Below are 19,272 nucleotides of genomic sequence, written 5' to 3' on the forward strand. Positions count from 1 at the left end.
AAAAGGGAAATCACATTTACTGAGCAAGTAATATATACCAGGTGTTATGTTAGCTACTTTATAACAGTATCTCTTCTAATCACAGCCACCTTTTAAAGTTTTGGTATTATCCTTATTTCAAAGTTTTGGAACTTGGAAATTTGGGGAGGTTAAATAAATTGCCCAAAAGCACAGTGAGTGGTGCAACCAGGGTTCAAACTCAGGTTTTATGACTCCATATTCTTCTATATTAGTTCCTGACCAAACTAAAATCATACCTACCCACTTAAACTAAGCTACATCAATCAGGTAGCTTAATAATATGGTGGGAAACTGGGTTTTCACCCATCTGCTGGGGACTATACTAATTTCTACCTTCAGTTTATGACCTACTTGGAGAAACCAAATTCCTCACCATCTGTACACACTAATAGTTGAAATGCGTTGTAGTTCTTATTTTTGGTACCACATAACATCTTAGAATGGTCAGTGAGTACAGGAGAAAGTCTTTGAAATATTGGGAGAATTTGTATCATCCAAAAGGAGAGGGGGGACATTCCAGATGGTAGAGAATACTTAAGAACAAAGGTGAGAGGGAGCAGGCAAGTCTAAAGCCATCTATCTGCACATGTGCAAGTGTGTCACATTGTCCTGTAGATACTGAAAATGCTTTGTGAAAATTTTCTAGTGGCCTTTATTTTATTTCACTTTGCAAGGGAGGTAAAACTTCTAAGCTTATAGCTAAGGAAATAGGCTCAGACAAGTGAAGTAATTTGCCTTGGGTGATAAAGCCAGTCTCAAGAACACAATTGGAAAGTTGTTCTTCATGTTAATATTGATCCTTTTCAAATGATAGCTTATGTACTGAAATGAATTCGACTAACTTGGGGAAATAAAGTCGGTGGATAAGATGAGACCAAGTTATTGAGGGTAGGTATTGAAAAGTAGGAAATTATGAGTAGCTGTGGTAGGAATAGTGAGTTCTGTGGTAGGAAATAGGATGTTTTCAAAAGTTCTGGAGCAGAGGAATATCTTGAAGAAAGTTACTTTAAAGGAATAAATGAGGACATATTGGAAAATTGGATTGCAAGTAGGGTAGAGGAAAGGAGTGCCAGTGTATTTCTAACCATGGGCCTGGAGGAATGGTGTGTTTCTGAGAATATTTGGGGTGGTGCTGAGTTTGACTATTAAAGTGGCCATATCCTAAAGACAACTGGAAATATGAGTCTGAAGTGTAGTAAAAATCATAGCTAGAAATGTAAATTTGAGCTTGCAGATGTGATGCATGTTGAGAGAATGTATTGATTCAGTCTTGTTGACAGGTGTAGTTGCTAAAGGGCAGGACTGAATAAGAATCAAAGATGAGAAGGAAGGAATGAAACTTATTTATGTGCTGCAGATTTCTATGTGCTACCTTTATCTTAGATTAACATTTTGAGGTAGTTTCCTTCATTTTTTAGAGGAGAAAACAGTTTGGATTTGGTAAGTGGCAAAGGTGGAATGTGAACACTGCTGTGTGTTAACTCAAAAGCCTATGCACTTCCTGCTATGCTCTGCTACCCTGACAAAGTTTTATACTCCAACAGCCTAAGAATTAGTGCTTTGCACAAAGTAGATGTTCAGGAAATGTGTTGAGTTAGTTAAAAGAAAAGTAGGCCGTAAATAGGGACTACATGCTGAATGTGGAGGCATAATGAGAAGCAAGAATTGAGAAAATATAATTGTCTAGAAGGCTATGGTAAATGGATTGCATTAGTATCCCAGTATTTTATCCCTCTGAATCCCTGCCCTTTGCCATGTGACTTTGGAGTTCCTCTCAGTAAAAGGCAAAACCTGTTCTCTACCTCTTCTTTCTAGGTAGTCTTTGTAGCTTGTTTTGCCTAATAAAATCTGGCAAAAGTAATGGCGTGCCAGTTCTGACCCTGAATACCTGAGGCTTTGTGTGTTTTTTATTTGTCTCTCAATTCTCGGCCATATCTTTGAGAACATGCCTAAGTTCACCTTCTGGACATACGGAACATAGCCCAGTCATTCCAGCCATAGCTATTCTAGATTAGCCCAACACCAACTGACTGCCAGACAAATGAGTGAGCCCTCTAAGACTAGAAGAACTTCCCAGCTTTACCCAACCTAAGTTGCCAATGTGCAGACTCAAGGACTAGATAAATGCTTACTGTTTTAATCTACTGAATTTTGAGTGGTTTGGTATGTGGCATTATAGTGGCAATAGATAACTGGATACAAAAGCCATTCTTTAAAAAATTTTTTTGGTGTTTCCAAAGTTATTAGGAGATGGAGGCACTGAGTATTGGTTTCTTATTTGTAGAGTCATATCAGGCACAGAACGTTAGAGATGAAAGGAATTTTAGAGATAATTAATTCCATTTGCTCATTTTACAAAATGAAAAGCTGAGGCCCAGAGAAGGAAGGTTACTTACCCAACATTATTGAAAGGAACCGGAATAAAACAGTTTTCATTTCCAGTCCACTGCTCTTTATATAGCATAACACAATAAGAGTAGCTGAAAGGGCCATAACCTAATGCAAAACAAGCAAACAACACTTTGTCAGTGGATATGTGCATATGTAACCCTGGAAAAGGAAGAAGTTCATAAGAAATAGTGATAGACTCCAAGTAAAAGGGTTTATTAAGGGAGTAACTACACAAAGGAGATGAAAAGGATTTTGAATAGGGTTGGTCGACTTAGCCTTGGAGAAAGTAGAGAAACCTCTTGTCAGGTGAAAAGGAAGAATGAGTGATTAGATGCATGGGTGATTAAATGTTCACACATTGAACAAACTCGTTGACCATTACATTATGCTAGATATTGAGGATTCAAAAATGCCTCAGGGTAGTGATATCACGAAGATGCGGCATAGGTTACTCCTAACTTTGCTCCGCCCTCACAAGAAGAACAGCTAACAACTATTCAAGAACAAGATACCACTGAGAGAATCCTAGAACATAGGGGTGAGGCCAAAGCATCCCCCTGTACCACAGAGACCAAGACAGATGGAATGAGAAGGGCAAAAGAAGTACCTACGTGTTGATGACATTGCTCCTCCCTCAGACTAGCACAACACCATGTGGAGAGGTCTCCCCTAAGCTTCTGGTTATTCCAGTGGGAAAAGATAGCCCGGAGGACAGCCAGCCCCTCCATCATTGTGGATTGCTCTGCAGGAGTCCCTGCTCTGATCTCACACTGTGAGGACTGTAGGGAAATTTATGGGGCTCAACCACTCGGAATCTGATGGAGAAGGGAGAAGCTTGCAACAACCAGCACATGGATCTTGGCAGACCAAATTTATATCTACAATGCCTGTGTAGTAATCCCACCTAGCAGTTTTGCTTACCTACAGAACCAAGTTGGAGGCACACCCAGACTAGGGAACTTGGTGGGGTGCAGGTGTGCCTGATTCAGATCCTCAAATGAGATATGCTGGCCCTAGAACCCATGTTGCCTATGCAGAGGCAAGGAGCTGAATCACAGCTCCACCCACCGTGGGGGGTCTTCTAGCCCCATCTGACCAGAAGGGCTGGCAACAATTCCTGGAAGTTGTGCTGTCCCAGTGGTGCTTGAGCTGAGAGGCAGGGAAGCAGAACTGACCACCCCCTGAGCAAAGCCAGTACTGGGCATGGAGCATTCCTGTGCTATGCACAGGCAGGGGGATTAATTCATAGCCAAAGCTGAGGGTAACTCCTAGCCCCTTCCAATCCAAGAGACTGAGAAGTTGAGAGTAGCCTAGAGTGCCCCTACCCCCAGCCAGGTAAGGGAGCTGAGACCTAGCCCCACTTGCTGTGAAGAGTGTCTTCTGGTCTCATCAGACCAGAAAAGCTGGAGACAGCTCCCGGAAGCTGTGTGGCTCAGCAGCACTTGAGCCAAGGGGTAGGCAAAGCCAGTAGTTTTCAGAGGAAAGACTGTGGCCTTGTTCAGTTAGGGAATTAGGGTGTGAGTTGGCTTGACTTAAGACAACAAAGAGCTTTATTGCATTTAGAGGTGCTTCTCCTGCTGTGCCAGGGCGGGGACTCTAATTCATAGCCCTACTTATCACTGAATACAGCCCTCAGCCCATCCAACCAGGGAACCTAACCAGAGCACACAGGAAGTTGCATAGCCCATTCAACAACCCTATATATAGTAGCACTTGAAAAGAAAGCACAGCTCATGGCTTACGTAGTCTGCAAAGCAAGACTAGTGTCCTCGCAAGTACTCCATGCAGTGGAGTAGAAGGACACTAGGTGCATTTCGTCCCACAAACACAGCTAGATAACTATCAAATCATCCTAAATACCCCACATATTTACCTGAAGACTGACAGAACAAACCCCACAACTAAAGGGAGAAAAGAGGCCACATCAAAGAACTTCAGACCTGTGGACATGGTTTAGGGGAGAAATGGATCAGGGGTGCTGCAGAGGGAAGGGAACCGTGGTTACAGAGAAGGGCAAGAGACGGAGGAGCACACGGGAACACAAAAAGAGGACATTTCCCCAAAGCCTTTGGCTGGGAAAGCAGGGGCTGAATTTTGTGAGTTCTTAGCAGGGCTTCAAGCCAAGAGTTTTAAAGGTCAGCAGACTTGGCTGGTATAATGCCTGGTGGGCACTGCCCTGCTCCTGGAGAGAAGGCAAAGAACCCAGGGGCAGACAGCATGGAAACAGTGATCTAAGGAATGCCTGAGGCACACAGTAGGGAGATTATTTGCTCTGCTTGGAACCTGTCCCTGAGAGACAGCTTTCACCCAGACACTGCTTGGAAAACAAAGGAGCTGGCTGGCACCATTTCCCTCCTCCACCCCTCAGCATAAACACAGAGCTGCCTGCTGGAAGCAGCACACTGCATACAGTGGCTGCCTAACTTGCATACACCAGGCCCCAAACCCCTGCTGTCTGGTGAAACTGCCCTTCTCAGCCATGCTAGCTTCAGTCCCAGTGCTGTAGGACAAAAGAAGTCCTAACTTACAAGGGAAGACCCATAAGGCTATCTGCAGCTCTCTCAATAGAAACTTGGCAAACCAGAAGGGAGTGACACGATATATTCAAAGTGCTGAATGCAAAAATCTGCAGCCAAGAATACTCTATCCAGCAAGGCTATCATTCAGAATAGTAGGAGAGATAAAGCGTTTTCCAAACAGAAACTAAAGGAATTTGTGACCATTAAACCAGCCATGGAAAAAATATTAAAGGGGACTCTGATTGGAAAGAAAAGACCAAGAGTGACAAAGACAAGAAAGGATCAGAGAAAATCTCCAGAAATAATGACAAAACAAGTAATAAAATAACACTAAAAATGTATATCAATAATTACTCTGAATGTGGGGGCACTTGGGTGGGGCAGTTGGTTAAGCATCTGACTCTTGGTTTCAGCTCAGGTTGTGGTCTCAGAGTCATGAGATTGAGCCCTGCATCAGGCTCCCCACTCTTCATGGAGTCTACGTAAGACTCTCTATCCCTCTCCCTCTGTCCCAACCCTCCATGCTCTCTCTCTCTCTCTCTCTCTCAATGAGTGGATAAATCTTTTAAAAAGTTTACTCTGAATGTAAATGGAGTAAAAAAATAAAAATACATAGGGTGTCAGAACAGAAAGAAAAAAAAAATACCCAGACCTATCTATATTCTGCTTATAAGAGGCTCATTTTTATTTTTTTAGGATTTATTTATTTTAGAGAGGGAGAGTGTGCAAGTTAGGGGAGGGGCAGAGGGAGGGGGAGAGAATCTCAAGCAGGCTCCCCACTGAATGTGGAGCCCAACATGGGGCTTGATCCCATGACCCTGAAATCACAACATGAGCCAAAACGAAGAATCAGATGCTCAACCAACTGAGCCACCCCAGCACCCCAAGAGATTCATTTTAGACCCACATACACCTGCATATTGAAAGTGGGGGGATGGGGAATCATTTATCAGGCAAATGGATGTCAAAAGCAAGCTGGGCTAGCAATATTTATATCAGAAAAATGAGACTTTAAAACAGACTGTAATAAGAGAGAAAGAAAGGCACTACGTCATAATAAAGGGGACAATCTGACAAGAAGATATAACAATTGTAAGTATTTATGCACCCAAGATGGGAGCACACAAATTTATAAAATAATAACAAACATAAAAGAAGTCATTGATAATAAAACAATAATAATAGGACTTTAACATCCCACTTACATCAATGGGTATATTATCTAAGCAAACAATTAACAAGGAAAGAATGGCTTTGAATGACACACTGGACCAGATGGATTTAACAGATATATTCAGAACATTACATCCTAAAGCCGCAGAATACATATTCTTTTCAAGTGCACGTGATCATTTTCCAGAATAGATCACATATTAAGTCATAGATCAGCCCTCAACAAATAGAAAAAGACTGAAATCATACCAGGCATCCTTTCTCACCACAACGCTATGAAAGTAGAAGTAAACCACAAGAAAAAAATTGGAAAAAACCACAAATACATGGAGGTTAAACAGCATGCTACTAAACAGTGAATGGGTCAAACAGGAGATCAAATAAGAAATAAGAAAATAACAGACTTTTAACTATAGAGAACAAACTGAGGGTTGCTGGAGGGGAGGTGGGGCAGGGGGATGGGTTAAATGGGTGACGGGTATTAAGAAGGGCACTTGTGACGAGCACTGAGTGTTGTAAGTAAAGAATCACTAAATTCTACTCCTGAAACTAATATTATTTTGTATGTTAACTAACTGGAATTCAAATAAAAACTTGAAATAAAAAAAAGAAAACACATAGAAACAAATGAAAATGAAAACACAATGGTCCAAAACTTAGGGATGCAGCAAAAGCAGTCCTAAGAGGGAAGTACACAGCACTACAGGCCTACCTTAAGAAGCAAGAAAAATCTCAAATAAACAAGCTAACCTTACACCTACAGGAGCTGGAAAAAGAACAACAAACAAGGCCCAAAGCCAGCAAAACGAAGAACATAATAAAGATTAGAGCAAAAGTAATAATACAGAAACTTAAAAACCCATAGAACCAATCAGTGAAACCAGGAGCTGATTCTTTGAAAAAATTAATAGAATTGATCAACCTCTAGTCAGACTTATCAAAAAGAAAAGAGAAAGATCACAAATAAATAAAATCACAAATGAGAGAGGAGAAATCACAACCAACACCACAGAAATACAATTCTAAGAGAATATTATGAAAGACTGTATGGCAACAAACTGGACAACCTGGGAGAAATGCATAAATTCCTAGAAACATATAAACTGCCAAAATTGAAACAGGGGGAAATAGAAAACTTGAACAGACTAATAACCAGCAAAGAAATTGAAACAGTAATCAAAAACTCCCACCAAAGGGAAGTCCAGGACCAGATTGGCTTCACAGGCCAAGTGTACATTTGGTAGAAGAGTAATACTTATTCTCAAAGTACTCCAAAAAGTAGAAAAGGAAGGAATACCTCCAAATTCATTCTATGAGTCCAGCATTACCCTGATACCAAAACCAGGTAAAGACTCCACTAAAAAAGATAACTACAGGACAATATCCCTGATGAATATGGATGCAAACATTCTCAGTAAAATACTAGCAAACCAAATTCAACAATACATTAAAAAATTCATTCACCACAATCAAGTGGGATCTGTTCCTGGGGTGCAAGAGTGGTTCAATATTGGCAAAACAATCCTTGTGACACATCATATCAATTAGAGAAAGGGTAAGAACCTTATGATCATTTCAATGGACACAGAAAAAGCATTTGACAAAGTACAACATCCGCTCATGATAAAACCCCTCAACAATGTAGGTTTAGAGGGAATATACCTCAACATAATAAAGCTCATATGTAAAAAAACCCACGGCTAATATCATCCTTAATGGGGAAAAACTGAAGATTTCCTTTAAGGTCAGGAACAAGACAAGGATGTCCACTTTCATGACTTGTATTCAACAGGGTGCTGGAAGTCCTACTCACAACAATCAAGAAATGAAAGGCATCCTTTGTAATGTAGCTTGAAATCCAGAATTTTGATGCTTCCCATTTTGTTTTTCTTTTTCAGAATTGCTTTGGCTATTTGGGGTCTTTTGTGGTTCCATACAAATTTTAGGATTGTTGGTTCTAGCTCTGTGAAAATTGCTGGTAGTATTCTGATGTGAATTGCATTAAATGTGTAGATGGCTTTGGGTAGTATAGACATTTTAACAATGTTTGTTCTTCCAATCCATGAGCATGGAATGCTTTTCCATTTATTTGTGTCCTCTTCAATTTCTTTCTTAAGTGTTGAGAGCATAGATCTTTTACTTCTTTAGTTAGGCTTTTTCCTAGGTATCTTACTGTTTTTGGTGCAATCGCAAATGGGATTGATTCCTTGATTTCTTTTTCTGCTGTTTCATTATTGGTGTATAGAAGTGCATTGATTTTATGTCGTATGACTGCTGAATTCATGTATGAGTTCTAACAATTTTTTGGTGGAGTCTTTTGGGTTGTCTACATAGAGTATCATGTCATCTGTACATAGTGAACGTTTGACTTCTTTGCTGATTTGGATGCCATTTATTTCTTTTTGTTGCCTGATTGCTGAGGCTAGGACTTCCAGTACTATGTTAAATCAAAATGGTGAGAGTGGACATCCCTGTCTTGATCCTGACCATAGAGGAAAAGCTCTCAGTTTTTCCCCATTGAGAATGATATTATCTGTGAGTCATTTGTATATGTGTGGCCTTTATGATATTGAGGTATGTTCCCTCTCTTCCTACTTCATTGAGGGTTTTTATCAGAAAAGGATGCTGTTTTTGTCAAAAGCTTTTTCTGTATCTATTGACAGGATCATATGGTTCTTATACTTTCTTTTATTGATATGGTGTATTATGTTAATTGATTTGTGAATATTGGACAACCCCTGAAGCCCAAGAATAAATCCCACTTGATTCTGGTGAATAATTCTTTTAATGTACTGTTGAATTCAATTTGCTAGTGTTTTATTGAGAATTTTTGCATCCATTTTCAGCAGGGATATTGGCCTGTACTTCCCCTTTTTAGTGGGGTCTTTGCTTTTGGAATCAAGGTAATGTTGATTTTGTAGAATGAGATTGGAAGTATTCTTTCCATTTCTATATTTGGGAACAGTTTGAGAAGAAGAGGTATTAACTCTTCTTTAAATGTCTGGCAGAATTCCACTGGGAAGCCATCTGGCTCAGGACTTTTGTTTGTTGGGAGATTTTTGAATAATGATTCAATTTCTTTGCTGGTGAGGGTCTGCTCAAATTTTCTATTTCTTCCTGTTTCGGTTTTGGTAGTTTGTAAGATTCTAGGAATTTGTCCATTTCTTCCAGGTTGCCCAGTTCGTTGACATATACTTTTTCATAATATTCTCTTATAATTGTATTTCTGTGATGTTGGTTGTGATCTCCCCTCTTGCATTCGTGATTTTATCTTTTTGGGTCCTTTCTCTTTGCTATTTGATGAGTCTGGCTTGGCATTTATCAATTTTATTCTTTTGAAGAACCAGCTCTTAGTTTCACTAGTCCCTTCTATTTTTGTTTGTTCATTTCCATATCATTTATTTCTGCTCTAATCTTTATTATTTCCCTTCTTTTGCTGGCTTTAGGCTTTATTTGCGATTCCTTTTCTAGCTCCTTTAGGTGTAAGGTTAGGTTGTATATTTGAGACTTTTCTTGCTTCTTGTGGCCTGTACTGCAATATACTTCCCTCTTAGGACTGCTTTTGCTGCATCCCAAAGGTTTTGGTCTGTTGTGCTTTCATTTTCATTTGCTTCCACGTATTTCTAAAATTTTTCTTTAATTTCCTGGTTAATCCATTCATTCCTTATTAGGATGTTCTTTAACTTCTGTGTATTTGAGGTCTTTCTGAATTTTTTCTTGTGGTTAATTTCCAGTTTCATAGTGCTGTGGTCTGAAAATATGCATGGTATGATCTCAATCTTTTTGTACTTGTTGAGGGCTGATTTGTGACCCAATATGTGATCTATTCTGGAGAATGTTCCATGTGCACTTGAAAAGAATGTGTATTCTGCTGCTTTAGGATGTAGTGTTCTGAATATATCTGTTAAGGACATCCAGTCCAGTGTGTTGTTCAAAGCCATTGTTCCCTTATTTTCTGCTTAGATGATCTGTCCATTGCTGTAAAACCGATGTTAATGTTCCCTACTATTATTGTATTATCATCAATGAGTTTCTTTATGTTTGTTATTAACTGACTTATATATTTGGGTGCTCCCAAGTTGGCGGTATAAATATTTACAATTGTTAGATCTTCTTGATGGATAGACCCCTTAATCATGATATAATGCCCATCCTCATCTCTTGTTACGCTCTTTATTTTTAAAATCTAGTTTGTCTGATATAAGTACAGCTGCTCTTTCTTTTGACTTCATTAGCATGATAGATGGTTCTCCATCCCCTCACTTTCAATCTTCAGGTGTCTTTAGGTCTCAGATGAGTGTCTTGTAGGCAGCATGTAGATGGATCTTGTTTTCTTATCCATTCTGATACCCTATGTCTATTGAGTGGTGCATTTAGTCCATTTACATTCAGAGTGATTACTGAGAGATATGAATTTAGTGCCTTTGTGTTACCTGTAGAGTTGGTGTTTCTGGTGATGTTTTCTGATCCTTTCTAGTCTTTGTTGATTTTGGCCTTTTTTTCCCCCTCCATTCAAAGAGTTGCCCTTAACATTTCTTGCAGGACTGGTTTAGTGGTCACAAACTCCTTTAGTTTTGGTTTGTGTGGAAAACTCTTTATCTATCCTTCTATTTTAAATGAAAACTGTAGTCACCAGGACAGTATGGTACTGGCACAAAAACAGACACACAGATCGATGGAACAGAATAGAGAACCCAGAAATGGACCCACAACTATATGGTCAACTAATCTTTTTTTTTTTAAGATTTTATTTATTTATTTATTTATTTATTTATTTATTTATTTATTTGACAGAGAGGCAGCGAGAGAGGGAACACAAGCAGGGGGAGTGGGAGAGGGAGAAGCAGGCTTCCCGCTGAGCAGGGAGCCCAATGCGGGGCTCGATCCCAGAACATTGGGATCATGACCTGAGCCAAAGGCAGACACTTAACGACTGAGCCACCCAGGCGCCCCTGGTCAACTAATCTTTGACAAAGCAGGAAAGAATGTCCAATGGAGAAGATGGTCTCTTCAACAAATGGTGTTGGGAAAACTGGACAGCAACATGCAAAGGAATGAAACTGGACCACCTTCTTACACCATACACAAAAAATGAATTCAAAATGGATGAAAGACCTAAATGTGAGACAGGAAACCATAAAAATCCTAGAGGAGAACACAAGCAGCAACCTCTTTGACCTCAGCTGTAGCAACTTCTTACTAGACACGTCTTAAACAAAAGCAAAAATAAACTATTGGGACTTCATCAAGATAAAAACATTCTGCTTAGTGAAGGAAACAATCAACAAAACTAAAAGGTGGCCTATAGGATTGGAGAAGATATTTGCAAATGACATATCTACTAAAGGGTTAGTATCCAAAATGTAGAAAGAACTTATCAAACTCAACACCCCCCAAAACCAAATAATCCAGTTGAGAAATGGGCAGAAGACAAGAATAGACATTTTCCCAAAGAATACATGAAGGTGGCTAACAGACACATGAACAGTTGCTCAACATCACTCATCATCAGGGAAATACAAATGAAAACCACGATGAGATACCACCGCCCACATGTCAGAATGGCTAAAATCAACACAGGAAGCAACATGTGTTGGCAAGGATGCAGAGAAAGGGGAACACTTTTACACTTTTGGTGGAAATGCAAAGTGGTGCAGCCACTCTGGAGAACAGTATGGCGTTTCCTCAAAAATTTAAAAATAGAACTACCCTACCATCCAGGAATTGCACTACTAGGTATTTACCCAAAGGATATAAAAATACAGATTCAAAGAGGTACATGGATCCCAATGTTTATAGCAGCTTTATCAACAATAACCAAACTATGGAAAGAGCCCAAATGAATGGATAAAGAAGATGTGGTGTACACACACACACACACACACACACACACACAGAATGGAATATTACACAGCCATCAAAAAGAATTAAATCTTGCCATTTGAAATGACATGGACGGAGCTAGAGTATATTATGCTAAGTGAAAGAAGTTATTTAGAGAAAGACAGATACCATATGATCTCACTCATATGTGGAATTTAAGAAAGAAAAGAGATGAACATATGGGAAGGGGAAAAGAAAAAAAGGAGAGAGGGAAAGAAGACATAAGAGATTCTTAACAATAGAGAACAAACTCAGGGTTAATGGAGGAGGTAGGTGGGAGATCAGCCAGATGGGTGATGGGTTTTAAGGAGGGCACTTGTTATGATGAGCCCTGGGTGTTATATGTAAGTGATGGATCACTGAATCCTACTTCAGAAACCAGTATTGCACTGTATGTTATCTACCTAAAATTTAAATTAAAAAAATAATAATAAGGTAATTTAAAAATAAATTAAAATTAAAATTAAAAAAAGAGAGTAATAAAAGGCATCCAAATTGGTAAGGAAGAAGTAAAACTTTCACTATTTTCACCTGACGTCATACTATATAGGGAGAACATGAAAGAAACTGCTATAATTGATAAACAAATTCAGTAATATCACAGGATACAAAATCAATGTACAGAAATTTGTTGCTTTTCTATGTACGAATAATGAAGCAGCAGAAAGAGAAATTAAGGACTCAATCCCATTTCTAATTGCACCCAAAACAATAAGATACCTAGGAATAAACCTAACCAAAGAGGTGAAAGACCTGTACTCTGAAAACTATAAAGTGCTGGTGAAAGAACCTGAAGATGACACAAAGAAATGGAAAGACATTCCATGCTCATGGATTGGAAGAACAAATATCATTAAAAATGTCTGTAGTACCCAAATAAATCTATATATTTAATGCAATACCTATCAAAATACCTTCAGCATTTTTCACAGAACTAGAACAAACAATCTTAAAATTAGTATGGAGCCACAAAAGAGCCCAAATAGTCAAATCTATCTTGAAAAAGAAAAACAAAAGTGGGAGTATCACAATTCCAGACTTTAAGTTATATTACAAAACCGTAGTAATCAAAACAGTATGATACTGGCATAAAAATAGACACATAGATCAGAAAAGAAAATAGAAAACCCAGAAATAAATCCACAATTATATGGTTAATTAGTAGCCTACAACAAAGGAAGCAAGAATATACAATGGGAAAAAGACTGTCTCCTCAACAAGTGGTGCTGGGAAAACTGGAAATCTGCATGCAAACAATGAAACTGGACCACTTTCTTTCACCATACACAAAAATGAACTCAAAATGGATTAAAGATCTAAATGTGAGACCTGAAACCATAAAAATCCTAGAAGAGCACATAGGCAGTGAGTTCTCTGAATTTGACCCTAGCAACATTTTTCTAGATATGTCTCCTGAGGCAGAGTTAATAAAAACAAAAATAAATTATTGGGACTACGTTAAAATAAAAACCTTCTGCACAGCAAAGGAAATAATCAGCAAAACTAAAAGGCAACCTACGGAACCAGAGAAGAAATTTGCTATTGACATATCTGATAAGAGGTTAGTATCCAAAAAATATATGGAACTTATGCAACACAACACCCCAAAAAACAAACAATCCAATTAAAAAATGGGCAGAAGACATGAATAGACATTTCTCCAAAGAAGATATACAGATGGCCAACAGACACATGAAAAGATGCTCAACATCACTCATCATCAGGGAAATACAAATGAAAACCATGATGAGATATCAATTCACACCTGTTAGAATGGCTAGAAAAAAAAACACACAAGAAATGTCAGGTGTTGGTGAGGATGTGGAGAAAGGGAAACCCTCTTCCAGTGTTGGTGGGAAAGCAAAGTGGTGCAGCCGCTCTGGAGAACAGTATGAATGTTCCTCAAAAATTTTAAAATAGAACTACTGTATGATCCAGTAATTGCACTCCTTGGTATTAACACCAAAAATACAAAAACACTAATTCAAAAGGATACATGCACCCCTATGTTTATAGTGGCATTATTTACAATAGCCACATTACATAAGCAGCTCAAGTGTCCATTGATAGATGAGTGGATAAAGAAGATATGGTAATATTATGCAGCCATACAGAATTGCAATCTCGCCATTTGCTACAACATGGATGGAGCTAAAGAGCATAATTCTAATAAAAATAAGTCAGAGAAAGACAAATACCATGATTTCCACTCATGTGGGATTTATGAAACAAAACAAACTTGCAATAGAAAAAAAGAGAGACAAACCAAGGAACAGAATCTTAACTGTAGAGAACAAACTGATGTTTACCAGAGGTGAGGTGGGTGGGGGAACAGGTGATGTGGATTAAAGAGTACATTTAGTGGGGCATATGGGTGGCTCAGTTGGATAAGCGACCCACTCTTGATTTCAACTTAGGTTGTGATCTCAGGGTCCTGGGTCAGGCTCCGTGCTCAGCAGAGAGTCTATTCGAGGATTCTCTCTCTCCCTCTCCCCCCCTTCCCCCACTAATATGTGTGCTCTCTCTCTCTCTCTCTCAGATAAATAAATCTTCAAAAAAATAGAGTACACGTATCATGATGAGCGCTGAGGAATGCATAGAATTGTTAAATCTATACTATGCACCTGAAACCAATATAACACTGTATGTAACTATACTGGAATTAAAATAAAAAACTCAACAAGAAATAAAAAATAAAAACAACTCACAATACACAAATTGGTGGTTGCCAGAGTTGGGGGTTTGAGGGAGGGCCAAATGTGTGAAAGATATAAAAAGGTACAAAAATCCAGTTAAAAAATAAATAAGTCTTGGGGATGAAGTGTACAGCCTGTTGACTATAGTTAATTAATACAGTATCACATATGTGAAAGTTGCTGAGAGTGAATTCAAATGTTCCCATCACATAGAAAAACATTCTGTAAGCTTGGATGGTGAAGGTTAACTAGACTTATTTCACAATATATACAAATATCAAATCATTATATTGTAACCTGAGACTAATATAATGTATGTCAATTATATGTCCATAAAAAAGTTGAAAGTTTGGGCATCATGAGAATTGTTTTGGTAAAAAAAAAATTTAAAAATAAAATGTATCCCTAAGTATTTCATTGTTTTCAAGAGTGGAATTATTTCCTTAAATTAATTTTGAGATTGTTCATTGATACTATATGGAAATACAATTGATTTTGTATATTGATTCTTGTACAACCTTGCTGAACTCATTTATTAGTTCAAATAGATTTTTGTGGGTTTTATGTATAAAAGATCATGTTCTGTGTAAATAGAGATAGTTTTACTCTTTCTTTCCAAACTGGATACCTTTTAATTTCTTTTTCTTGCCTAATTTCTCTGATGAATACTGTCATTACAATGTTAAATAGAAGTGACAAAAACAGGGGTACCTGGGTGGCTCAGTTGGTTAAGCATCTGCGTTCAGCTCAGGTCATGATCCCAGGGTCCTAGGATTGAGTCCCACATCGGGCTCTGTGCTCAACAGGGAGTTTGCTCCTCCCTCTCCCTCTGCTCCTCCTCTGGCTTGTGCTCTGCTCTTTCAAATAAATAAATAAAATCTTTAAAAAAAGTGACAAAAGAAGATATTTTGTTTTCATCCTGCTTTGGTAGAAAATAGTCTTTCCCCTTTAAGCATGGTGTTAGCTATAAGATTTTCATAGATATCCTTTTCAGGTTGAGAAAGTTCCCCTCTAATCCTAATTTGATGAGGTTGCTGGATTTTGTCAAATACTTTTCTTTTTTGTGGCTCAAATTTTTTTGTAATTTTTTATATAATTTTTTAAATAATTTTTATTTTGTTATATTAGTCACCATACTGTACATCCCCAGTTTTTGATGCAATGTTCCATGATTCATTATTTGCATATAACACCCAGTGCACCATGCAATATGTGCCCTCCTTAATACCCAACACCGGCCTATCCCAATCCCCCACCCCCTCCCCTCTGAAGCCCTCAGTTTGTCAAATACTTTTCTTTATTTTTAAAGATGATTATGTGGTTTTTGTTCTTTGATCTATTGCCATGGTGTGTTACTATAATTGATTTTCATATGGTGAACCAACCTTGCATTTCTCACATAAATACCACTTACTCATGCTTAAAAATCCTTTTTATATGTTGCTAAATTTGCTACTGTGCTGTGTTGGAGATTTCTGTGTCTATATTCATAAGAAATATTGATCTGTAATTTATTTTCCTAAGATGTCTTTTTCTGGTTTGGATATCAAGGTAATACTGTCCTCATGGTAGGAATTGGGTGGCATCCCTTCTTCTTTCATTTACTGGAAACATATTTTAAGGATTGGTGTTAATTTCTTATAAAATATTTGGTAGAACTAATCAGTGAAATAATTTTGGCCCTGGGATTTTCTTCATAGGAAGTTTTTTTTTTTTTTTTGTAAATTACTGATACAATCACTTTGCTTGTTCTAGGTCTATTCAGATTTTCTATTTCTTCTTCAGTTGTTTTTGATAGTTTGTGTGTTTTTAGAAATTTGTCTATTTCATCTGTTATCTTTGGCATACAACTGTTCATAGCATTTCCTTATAATCCTTTTTTCACATAAAATTGGTAATAATGTCCCTCTTTTAATTTCTAATTCTAGTAATTTCAGTTCTCTCTCCCCCCACCCTTTTTTCTGCCTGGCCAAATGTATACTGATTTTTTTGGTGTTTTCTAAGTACCAACTTTGGTTTCTTTGATTTTCTCTATGCTTTTTGTATTTTCTGTTTCATTTATTTCCCAGCTAATCTATATTATTTCTTTCCCTTTGCTTGCTAGGGGCTAGCTTTGGCTACAAGGCTTCTGATTTCACCGTGATTGTGGACCATGTGGAGCTGGAAAGGGTATATGGTAATAGGGCAAGTTAAAATGCCACAAAATATGTTGTAGTTAGTGAGATTCAGCTTTCTTGAATAAACACTTCTCTATTAAAAAATTCTAGTTCATTTCCAAAGATCTGAAAAAAAGTTAATTCTGATCATTTCTGCTAGTATTCTTGTTGATTTCACAGAGAAAATAATTTCTGGTGTCTCTTACTCTGCTATTTTGACATTACTTTTAGTAGCCCTGCTTTAAAACTCTTTTATCTTGCTGTCTCCACTACACTAAGGAAAAAAGTTCAAAATCTTTAACTTTACCTCAAGGCCCACTAAGATCTGGCTCATTCTTATCTTTCTAGCTTCATTTCTCACCCCTTTGCACTCTGTTCTCAGAAAAATGCTGAAATTCTTTTCTTTTCTTCAAAGGATTACATTCTCTTTTATTTCTGAGCTTTTGCACACTGAATTCCCCTCCCCCATCTGGTGTGCTCTCTTTACCCCATTTTCATCTGGTTAACTCCACATAGATTAATAAGTCCATTATCCCTCTGTCTTCCTCTGTCCACCCCATTAGCACTTAACGTGTGTTGTGGTTATTTTGGCAATGTCTGCTTTCCTATTGGACTGTAAACTCTGGGAGGATGTGCCTATGTTGTTCACAATTTCGGTCCCTTAGTAGATGCTCAGTAAATATTTCTGTGTGAATGAATGCTATTCCCACTATATAGTTGAAGCAACTAAAGTTCAGAAAAGTTTAGTAATTTGCCCAATGTCATTCATGCGATAAATAGCAGAGGTATGTTTTGAACCCATATCTGATTTCAGAGCTAATGTTTGTTCCTCTCTGCCATTCTGCTTCTACATGGCCTCTATCAGGTGGGTTGACTGCAGGTCCTTATGAAGTCAAATTTGACACTCCGGGAGTGGGAGAAATTCTATTCTGGCCTGGGCAAAGCAGTTCTCAGCTTGTCTCAGCACCCAGGTTGGGAAAACTTCTGGCTATGCAAAGCTGACATACGACCAGCACTGAGGTCCAGCCTCCTAGCACAAGAGACTCTTACCACATCCTTTCTCTGCATCATCACACTGCTGAACGGAGTCAGAGCCAGAACTGACAGGATAGCTAAACAGTGTGATGGCTGAGATAATAAAGTCTACGTCCTTAGTGGGAGGAACAGGGTGTGTGTAAGATGCTTTGTAAGGTAATGAAGACACAAGGAGGGAAATGTTCAATCCCTTTGACCACTTGCAGTGGAGCTTCTGCCATCATTTTTCACCATATATATCACTGATGCTCTAATTTAGAATTACAATCCAAAGGCTTTTCTCCAGTATTCATCTTACTGCAGCCTTTCACTGATATAACATTGTTGACGATCCCTTCTTTCTTGGCTCTTGATTCTTCTGTGAGCCACATGACACAGCTTCATATTAGTGAGCTTCTGTTCCACTTTTCTGCCTATGCCTTCTCTGTATTCTCTAGTATCTTCTCTTGCTGACCCTTAGTGTAGTTGTTAAGAAATGCCAGTTTTGATGCTGGGTAGATGTGGAAAGTGAGGCTGAAGACACGGATGTTGAGAGTCTGTATACTCTCAATAAACTCTCTCTGTAGGGAATAACTCTCCATTCCTGGTTTCCAGGAGAAGGAATTTCTAAACACGTCTCTTCTCTTCCCACAACTCTGATTGGTGAGTTTGGAGGGAGAAACGAGGCAGGTAAGTCTAGGCCCTTCCTCTCCTCTGCTAGGGAGGGTCCTGCCCACAGAGAAAGCATACTCTCAGTGAATCTCCACCATGCAGCCACCTTAGCAGAACAGGCCCTGTTTTTATGGGGAGGTCTGGGATGGATGGTCCAGCATTGCAGACAACTGGGTGAAACTCTCTAATTCTAGGCTTAGTGTTAGGAAACCAATTTAGCCTCATATTATAATTTCAAACTTATGGGTATAAAGATGATATTTTGTTGTGCATATGCTTTTCTTCTTTGTCTCAGTTGTCTCCTTTGTCAATTTCTCAGATGGTTCAGATATTAGGCAGAGAACACAGGTACTAAGATTTCAGCCTTATCACCCTATTACCTTCTAACAACTTCTTCACTCCCATTCTTAGCAGTCAGCTAAGCAGTCTAACAACTTCATCACTCTCATTCTAAGCAGTCAGCACTTCCAAAAAATTGGAAATTGTTCTCTAAAGAATTGACAAACTCCAGAAAAAGTAAGTACCTTCATTTTCTGACATTTGGGGTTCCCTAGTATATTGTCCAGCTCACCCCTCAGTCATCCTAAAATGAAACTTGTCAATCAACAAGTCCCCCCCACTGGCTCCTAACCAGATTTTAAAAATGCTTTTTTATTCTTATTTTTAAATTACTTCATATTTACAGAAAAGTTGCAAAAATGCTAAAAGAATTCCTGTATACTCTTCACTCACATTCCCCAAAGTGTT

Source organism: Ursus arctos, chromosome X, assembly GCF_023065955.2.
Source record: "Ursus arctos isolate Adak ecotype North America chromosome X, UrsArc2.0, whole genome shotgun sequence".
NCBI lineage: Eukaryota > Metazoa > Chordata > Mammalia > Carnivora > Ursidae > Ursus > Ursus arctos.